Here is a 9,640-nt window from a genome sequence, read left to right on the forward strand (position 1 = left end):
AACAGAAGTAGAAGTCTAAAATAATTCAGCAAAATTCCCGACCCTGCGCGGCCGCTCAGCATATCTGCGCGGGCGCGCAGGTTGCTGCGCGGCCGCTCAGCATAGCTGCGCGGGCGCGCAGGCCTCCACTGGAAAAAATCCAAGTTTGCTCCGTTTCTTCGCCGTAATCTGCCCGTTCCTTTCCTCTCGCAATGGTGAACACATGCCAAGGCTTATTCTTGATGATTCGTCCCCCGAAATGCAACTAATACCCTGAAATGCATAAACACTAGAAAAACGCATCAAATACACAAAATACTTGATTTCAAGACACCAATTTAAGCCATTTTAAGACGTTCTAAGTGGTATAAAATGCCACTTATCACACCCCCAAACTTAAATCGATGCTTGCCCTCAAGCGTCACAGACTCAAAAACAAATAAAAATATGCATGAATACAATCTATATGAAAATGCAGCGATCCCCCTTACTACAATTAATCAACCAAATTGCCACATCTCAACGAATGCAGTTAGACAACTAAAGATCAATAAACTCATGCAAACGGACATACAGCCAGAAACGTGGTGTGTGCAAATGCTTAACAGATATGCTTCGGAACTAGACCAATTACTATGACTAGACTATCCTCAAGGCAATCCTATGATTATACAAAGAATAAAAATTCCAGGCACAAAGTGATATACAACACTACAAGAACTCTGGAGCTTACTACGGAATCGTGCTTTTTATTTACAACTCAAATGCTTATTTGACCGTGCAATGAGTGAGGTCCACAAAAGACTTATACAATGATATCCATGTAACGAGCGTTAGATTAGCGGATCCCAGACTCTAAAAGCCTTAGGTCGCTAGGCACAAAGTCCCCTAAGAACTTAATAACTCGAATACCAAAGAGCCCACTCTTGATCAATTATGCCAAATTTTTTTTTTTTTTTAATTTCTGAGCAAGTGCATTTCGCTCCATCTTGCTCAACCCTAGACTACTCACAACATACGCGAGCCGGCTACTAGCCATTTGACGCCTAGCCACAACTAGCAACAACTTCCATATTTTTTTCTCCAAAATTTTTCTTTTTCATGTCTTTATCACTAAGAACCTATAATCGAATTCTAAGCATAATAAGTAGATTGACCTTGAAAATAACCAAATCATAACACAATCTAGCCCTTTCGTATTCTCTAAGACTTAGTGGACTTACAATTGTTTCTAGCATGCATATCAACCTACACAACTTAATATCACTTTAATGCTATCACTACACTCACATCAATATCACAATTCAGTCGATAAATCATTGCAAAAGGGATCATGGTAAATGCATGAGCTACATGACATTCATAAAAAAAAAACTATATGGCATAAATTATGCAACTATATGAACTAAACTATCATGAATATGCAACTAAATGACACACACACAAAATTCCTTAACTACCACCCCCAAACTAAAAATCTTCACTGTCCTCAGTGAAAGTAGTAGAAAGGAACACAGGGTATACCTACTCGGAGTCATCATCATCATCACCCTCAGTGGGTGGAGTATCAGGCGGCGGGTATGCAGAGTCCTCACCAAAAACTGGCCACTGGATATCAGCTCCAAGGCCTCGAAAAGCAGTCCCTAACGCAAGGGTGAGTTCCTGAGCAAACCTGCTCTGTGTCTCATACATGGCATCCATCCGCCGTGAAAGCCTCCTATACTGGACATCAACCATCCCAGCACCCTCCTGAGCTCTCGAAGAACCAGCCTCATCACGCCCTGGCCTAGCCATAGTAGCACCTCGTGCTGGACGCCCTCCTGGAAGATGATAACCCAGCCCATGCTCCTCAGGCTCACCACCGGTCCACTCCTGCATCCTATTCAGAGTGCCAGAATCAATCGGAGCGGCTGGCAACTGCAACTGCTCATGAGCCGGCCAGTTCACTCTCACTGCTCGGCATAGCTTCGTAACCGTAGATGCATAAGGGATGTTCATATGCTTTGCTCCCCTCAAAAACTTCAGAATTCCTTGGTAGATAAACTCACCAAGGTCCACATAGTACTCCTCATTCAGAATTCCCCACAACAGCTGTGCTCTCTCAACTGTGACCTCGTGTGCATGCGAAGAAGGCAAAATATTAGCACAAATAAATGCATTCCATGCACGGGCATACCTGTTCATGGCGATCGCCGGAAAGTGACGATACTCATTATTGCCTGTACTGCGGGTCTAAACTGTGCCCGGTCGACAGAGAGTCGCACAAATCAAATCCAAGTCAAAATCCTCAGCAGTCTTTTCATTCCAGTTCTCCTCCTCTGGCTTCCTCTCTCGCTGTCCAATCAGACGGCGAATCGCCGCAGGATGATAATCAACCGTCAGCCCACGGACCACAGAAAACCCATTCTTTTCAGTCTTCGCGTTCACGTAGAACTCGCGAACAACGCTCATCGGTACTGCTTCGGGTGACTCACAAAAAGCTATCCACCCCTTCTCTGCAATCATGGGCAACAACTCACCATCCCTCCCCGATGGTAAAAACCCCCTCTCCTTCAGAATCGGCTTACCCAACAGCCTAGTGTACTCCTCCTCCGCGGCTCTGTCAGTTAACCGAGGCCTTGCAGCAGTACCCCTCGATGAATCAGCAGTAGGAACTGTGCTGCTGTTGTCAATAGTGCGTGCTCTCTTGGGTGCCACTGATTCGTGAATAAAATCGTGTAAGAACTGATATTTGATGTTTGTGAGAGGGTTTAAGTGTAGGAAGTTTTGTGGGAGATATGTAGGATAGGTGTATGTATATATAGGGTGTGGATTAGATTAGGGTTTGGGAATTAAGGGATAAAATGATGGGGTAGTGGGAACAAATCGTGGGTTTATGGGCTAAAACTGTTTTTGTGTTTGTTTTTGTTTGGTTTTTTTTTTTTTTTTTCTGAACTATAAAAAAAAAATTTCTGGTCCTCGACCCCTGCGCGGCCGCTCAGCATAGCTGCGCGGGCGCTCAGCTTGCTGCGCGGCCGCTCAGCTTAGCTGCGCGGGCGCGCAGGGGGTCACTGGAATTTTTTTTTTCAGCCCCTATTTTCTGATTTTTTTGTGTTTTTTGATAGGTTATTAACTTCTAAGGGTTCCTGTAACAATAATTCATGGGTTGCCTCCCACGCAGCGCTTCTTTTTCGTCATTAGCTTGACGTTTCGTACCCTGCTCAAGTAGTCAACAAAATGGCACTAACCACTTCTCGGTTTGCCATATCCCCATAGTAGTGCTTCAACCGCTGACCGTTAACCTTGAATGCTTGGTCCGGATCATTCTCAAAAATTTCCACAGCTCCATGCGGAAACACAGTTTTGACAATAAAAGGTCCAGACCACCTTGATTTCAACTTCCCAGGAAAAAGTCGGAGCCGAGAGTTGAATAAGAGAACTTGTTGCCCTGGCACAAATAACTTTGGATGTAGCTTCCTATCGTGCCACCTCTTCACCTTTTCCTTATACATTTTGTTATTTTCGTACGCTTGAAGTCGAAATTCATCCAGTTCATTAAGCTGAAGCATTCTTTTCTTACCAGCTGCATCTAAATCCAGGTTCAACTTCTTCAATGCCCAGTAGGCCTTATGCTCAAGCTCCGCAGGTAGATGACATCCCTTACCGTACACCAACTGGAACGGTGACATCCCAAGTGGAGTTTTGTATGCTGTTCTGTAAGCCCAAACAGCTTCATCGAGCTTTAAAGACCAATCCTTCCTTGACGGACAAACAACCTTCTCTAGAATGCGCTTTATCTCTCTGTTAGACACTTCCGCTTGACCATTTGTTTGCGGATGATAGGCAGTAGCTACTCGATGATTCACATTATAACGCTGCATCATAGAAGTGAACTTACGGTTGCAAAAATGCGATCCTTCATCACTTATGATTACCCGAGGTGTTCCAAACCTTGTGAAAATTTGCTTATGAAGAAAATTTAGTACTGCCTTTGCATCATTTATCGGTAAAGCTTTAACTTCGACCCATTTTGAGACATAATCGACTGCCAGCAAGATGTACTGATTATTACAAGACGAGATAAAAGGCCCCATGAAATTGATTCCCCATACATCAAAGACCTCGATTTCAAGCATCACATTTAATGGCATTTCATCCTTCCTTGACAAATTTCCCACTCTTTGGCAACGATCACACCTTAAAACAAACTGATGAGCATCCTCAAACAAAGTAGGCCAGAAAAAACCTGCTTGCAGAATACGAGCTGCCGTCTTCTCACCTCCATAGTGTCCCCCATAAACCGTGGAATGGCAGTCTCGTAATATCCCCTCCGTCTCACAGAACGGGATACATCTCCTGATGATCTGGTCAGCTCCCTGTCTAAAAAAATATGGTTCATCCCACATATACCACTTCACCTCATGCAGAAACTTCTTCTTTTGAGCGGATGTCAAATTAAGAGGCATTATATTGCTGACGAGATAGTTTACAATATCTGCAAACCATGGTTCTTCCTCCTGAATTGCAAACAACTGCTCATCCGGAAAAGATTCATTGATTAACGTCCTATCTTGTGAAGTAGAATCGGGATTCTCCAACCTAGAGAGATGGTCAGCTACTTGATTCTCAGTACCTTTTCTATCTTTGATCTCTAACTCAAATTCCTGAAGTAAGAGCACCCAACGAATGAGTCTCGGCTTCGAATCCTTCTTAGAAACCAGATAGCGAATAGCTGCATGATCAGTGAATACTGTTACTTTCGTACCAAGCAGATAAGATCGAAATTTCTCAAAGCCAAAGACTATAGCCAAAAGCTCCTTCTCAGTAGTGGTGTAGTTCAATTGGGCACCATTTAAAGTCTTACTCGCATAGTAGACCACATGGAAGAGATTTTTCTTGCGCTGTCCCAGAACTGCACCTACCGTATAATCACTCGCATCACACATCATCTCAAATGGTTCTGTCCAATCTGGTGCTGTAATGACTGGTGCCGTGATCAAACTCTCCTTGAGAGTCTCGAATGCTGCCAAACATTCATCATCAAATTTGAAAGGCACATCTTTCTCAAGCAAATTGCACAACGGCTTAGATATCTTTGAAAAGTCCTTGATGAATCGCCGATAAAAACCCGCTTGACCAAGAAAACTACGGATTCCTTTCACAGAATTAGGTGGGGGAAGATTTTCAATGACTCCCACCTTGGCCTTGTCCACCTCCAGACCCTTGCTAGAGACCTTATGCCCAAGGATAATGCCTTCACGCACCATAAAATGACATTTCTCCCAATTAAGCACCAAATTAGTTTCCACACATCTTTTGAGTACGGCGCGCAGATTATTCAAACATTCATCATATGAGTGTCCAAAGACGAAGAAGTCATCCATGAACACTTCGACGTTATTTCCACTCATGTCAGAGAATATAGCCATCATACATCTCTGAAAGGTGGCCGGTGCGCCACATAACCCAAACGAAACTCTGCGAAAAGCAAATGTGCCAAATGGACAAGTGAAGGTAGTCTTTTCCTGATCCTCTGGTGCAATATAAATCTGATTATACCCGGAATAACCATCCAGAAGACAAAAATACTCATGTCCTGCCAATCTGTCAAGCATCTGATCAATAAATGGAAGAGGGAAGTGATCATTCCTTGTGGCTTTGTTCAATTTTCTATAATCCATGCATACTCTCCATCCTGTAACTGTTCGAGTAGGGATGAGCTCATTCTTTTCATTTGCGACCACAGTGATACCTCCCTTCTTAGGTACACATTGTACGGGGCTCACCCACGAGCTGTCAGAAATAGGATAAATGATGCCTGCATCTAGCCATTTCAGAATTTCTTTCTTCACCACCTCCTTCATGATGGGATTCAGTCTTCGCTGCTGTTCCACAGTTGGCTTACTATCTTCCTCTAGCAGAATTTTATGCATACAATATGAAGGACTTATCCCCTTGATGTCTGCTATGGTCCATCCTATAGCCGATTTGAATTCTCTCAAAATGCTTAAGAGCTTGTCTTCCTCACTACCTGAAAGGTCAGATGAAATAATAACAGGTAACGTAGATGAATCACCTAAAAAAGCATACCTCAAGTGTTCAGGTAATGGCTTGAGCTCCAAGGTAGGTGCTTCCTCTATTGATGGTTTGAGTTTCCCTTCAGCGTTCTTGAGGTCAGAAGTACCAAGAGATTCAAATGGTATGTCCAGCTTTCACTTCCAGGGAGAAGCGTTCAGATATTGTAATTGCTCGTTGCTATCTTCATCATCGCTGTCAAAATCCCCCACTAAGGCCTTTTCTAATGCATCAGATATTAGCATGTGATCGAGTTCCGAAGTAACCGCAGAATCAATCACATCCACTTTTAAGCACTCCTCATCTTCTGTAGGGAATTTCATTGCCTTGAATACGTTGAAGGTCACATCCTGATCTTGGACCCGCATAGTAAGTTCACCTTTTTGCACATCTATCAAGGTACGGCCAGTAGCCAAGAAAGGCCTCCCCAAGATTATGGGAATCTTCTTATCTTCCTCAAAATCCAGAATAACAAAATCTGTTGGAAAGAAGAGCTTATCCACTTTGACGAGCACATCCTCAACTATGCCCCTTGGGTAAGTAATGGAACGGTCAGCCAATTGTAGTGACATGTACGTGGGTTTTGGATCAGGCAGATCCAGTTTTTTAAAGATCGACAACGACATCAGATTAATGCTTGCTCCCAAATCACAAAGGCACTTGTCAAACGTCAGATTGCCAATTGTGCAAGGAATGGTGAAGCTTCCTGGATCTTTCAGTTTTGGTGGTAACTTTTATTACAGAACAGCGCTGCATTCTTCCGTGAGAGCAACGGTTTCAAGGTCATCCAGTTTCACCTTCCTTGAAAGAATAGTCTTCATAAACTTCGCATAACTAGGCATTTGTTCCAGAGCCTCAGTGAAAGGTATATTGATGTGAAGTTTCTTGAACACCTCCAGAAACTTCCCGAACTGTCTATCCAGCTTTTGTTGCTGCAATCTCTTAGGAAAAGGTGGTGGAGGATAGAGCTGTTTCTCCCCTGTATTAGCCTCAGGCAGAGTATGTTCAACAGTAGTCTTCCTTGGTTCCTCTGCTTTCTCCTTTTGCTTAGATTCTTCACCTCTAATTTCAGCTTCTACTTCTTTTGCCTTTTCAGTATCAGCTACTTTTCCAGACCTTAAGGTAATAGCCTTGACTTGCTCTTTAGCTTCCTTCATGCCTGGTACTTCCGTGTCACTGGGAAGAGTGCCAGGTTGACGATTGAGCACTGCATTGGCTAATTGACCAATTTGATTTTCCAAGGTCTTGATAGAAATCGCCTGACTCTTGCACAACAGCTTAAGTTCCTCAAAATCAGCACTAGTAGGTGCAGCTGCACTTCCCTGTTGAGGATATGATTGCCTTGTAGCATACTGCTGTGGTTGCTGGAATCCAGGTGGGTTAAACTGTTTACTCACTCCTTGCTGATATGGTGGCTGAATAGCATTCTGATTATTCCCCCAGCTGAAATTTGGATGATTTCTGTTGTTAGGATGATAGGTCGCTGGCACATGCTGCTGTTATCGCTGATAATTATTCACATACTGAACAGATTCGTTTACAAGAGAACACTGATCCGTAGCATGAGAACCTGCACAAAGCTCACAAACCATAGCTATTTGATTAACTCCATACGTAGCCAGAGAATCAACCTTCATTGATAGCGCTTAGAGCTGGGCTGCAATAGCGGTGGCTGCATCAACTTCCAGAATACCTGCTACCTTGCCTGACGTCATCCTCTGAGTTGGGTTTTGATGCTCATTTGCAGCCATCGTCTCGATAAGATTATACGCCTCAGTATAGCTTTTAGCCCATAAGGCGCCTCCAGCTGCTGCATCGAGCATGGGCCGAGATTGGGCCCCCAAACCATTATAGAAACCAGTGATCACCATCCAATCCGGCATTCCATGATGTGGACATTTTCTCAACATTTCCTTGTAGCGTTCCCAAGCCTCGCACATAGATTCTGTAGGTTGCTGCGCAAACTGATTAAGAGCACTCCTCATAGCAGCAGTCTTTGCCATCGGATAAAACTTCACCAGAAACTTTTGCGCAAGATCTTGCCACGTAGTGATGGACCCAGCTGGTTCAGAATGTAACCAGTCTTTAGCCTTGTCCCTTAGTGAGAATGGGAAAAGCCTCAACTTGATAGCCTCATCAGTCACGCCATTATACTTAAAAGTGCTGCAGATCTCGACAAAATTCCTTATGTGCATGTTGGGGTCTTCAGTTGCCGCTCCTCCAAAAGAAACAGAATTCTGCACCATCTGAATAGTGCCCGGCTTGATTTCAAAGGTGTTAGCTTGAATAGCCGGATGAAGGATGCTTGACTGAATGTCATCAATTTTAGGCCGAGAAAAATCCATAAGAGCTGGATCAGCTTGAACAATACGATCTCCCATGTTTACTGGTTCTTTCTGCTCAGTTCCTGAATCCGAATCCTCAAAATCTAACTTCTCCGGAATATCAAGAACTTCGTCTGTCTCCTCAGCTGTATCTAAAGTCCTCTTGCGAGCACGAGAACGAGTTTGCATAAACGCTTGCTAAAGTACCTGAAACACAACCAGAAAAAAATAAGTAACTACTACGTCCTAATCACTGAGTCCTAATGACCAATGATGGTAAGTACATAAACTAAACAAATACGCCGAGTCCCCGGCAGCGGCGCCAAAAACTTGTTAGGGCGAAAACACGCGCTAATATTCACGCAAGTATACGCGTTCGCAAGTAATATAGAATATTTTCTAGTTCGTTCCCTCAGAGACTCAGACTAAATTATTGTCTAATTAAACTCACTCACCAATGTATGATTACTTCTCAATGTTAAGATAATAACACTTAAACTTGTTGATTAAATATTAACTATAATTAACTACTTAATTAACCACTTAACTAATACTTCAATTTATCAATAATAAAACACTCATGAGATCACAACTTCATTATTACTTCCTTCTATAGCCATTGTTATTACCTTTAGCATATGACAGTGATGATATTAATCGAATAACACGAAACTGATAAAAGCCAACTTTCATTGTACTAATACCATTCTACCAAGCATCCATAATTAAGATAGAAGTCGAATAGTCATCAATTATGTTGAGTTCCTATATGTCTACAGAAATTGACAACACAACGATTTAAGCACAAGTTATTCCTTTTTGATTACATAGGGCAAATAAAACTGTTAGAGTTACCCACTAATCATGCACAACGTACATGAACCTATGCTAGCATGGCAAGTTCTAAATCTCAAGATCCACCGTCGCTTCACAAGAGATTAACACCCTATCTTATATGTTCGCGACGCACATAAGACGAATACGCACAACCAATACTAGATATCAAGCAATCATCACACACTAAAGTATTAAACAATTAACTAAAGAATTCCATAATAAATCCGTTGCAACCCCATGATCACGATTAGCCCATAATAGAACTTATCGCCATCATGGGTTCATATGAAATCATGATAAACAAACACAAGAAAATAATAACTAAACTAATTATATTAAAACAGAGTACGTCACAAGAGTAAATAAGTCAAAGCAAGAAAACTAGCATCCAACGTTACAACGAAACAAGAATCACAAGAAAATATGCTTCCTCTTCGTTGCGGTGT

The 9,640-nt window shown here is 42.6% G+C and overlaps 1 non-coding gene across 1 annotated transcript; it reads left to right on the forward strand.

Annotated features, from left to right (window-relative positions):
* The first annotated feature begins 7,914 nt into the window (after positions 1-7,914).
* Positions 7,915-8,021, forward strand: LOC141681873 (small nucleolar RNA R71). The gene has a single exon (XR_012559292.1). It is a non-coding gene; the product is annotated as a small nucleolar RNA R71 (small nucleolar RNA).
* Positions 8,022-9,640: the final 1,619 nt, after the last annotated feature.

This window comes from Apium graveolens, chromosome 8, assembly GCF_009905375.1.
Source record: "Apium graveolens cultivar Ventura chromosome 8, ASM990537v1, whole genome shotgun sequence".
Lineage (NCBI taxonomy): Eukaryota > Viridiplantae > Streptophyta > Magnoliopsida > Apiales > Apiaceae > Apium > Apium graveolens.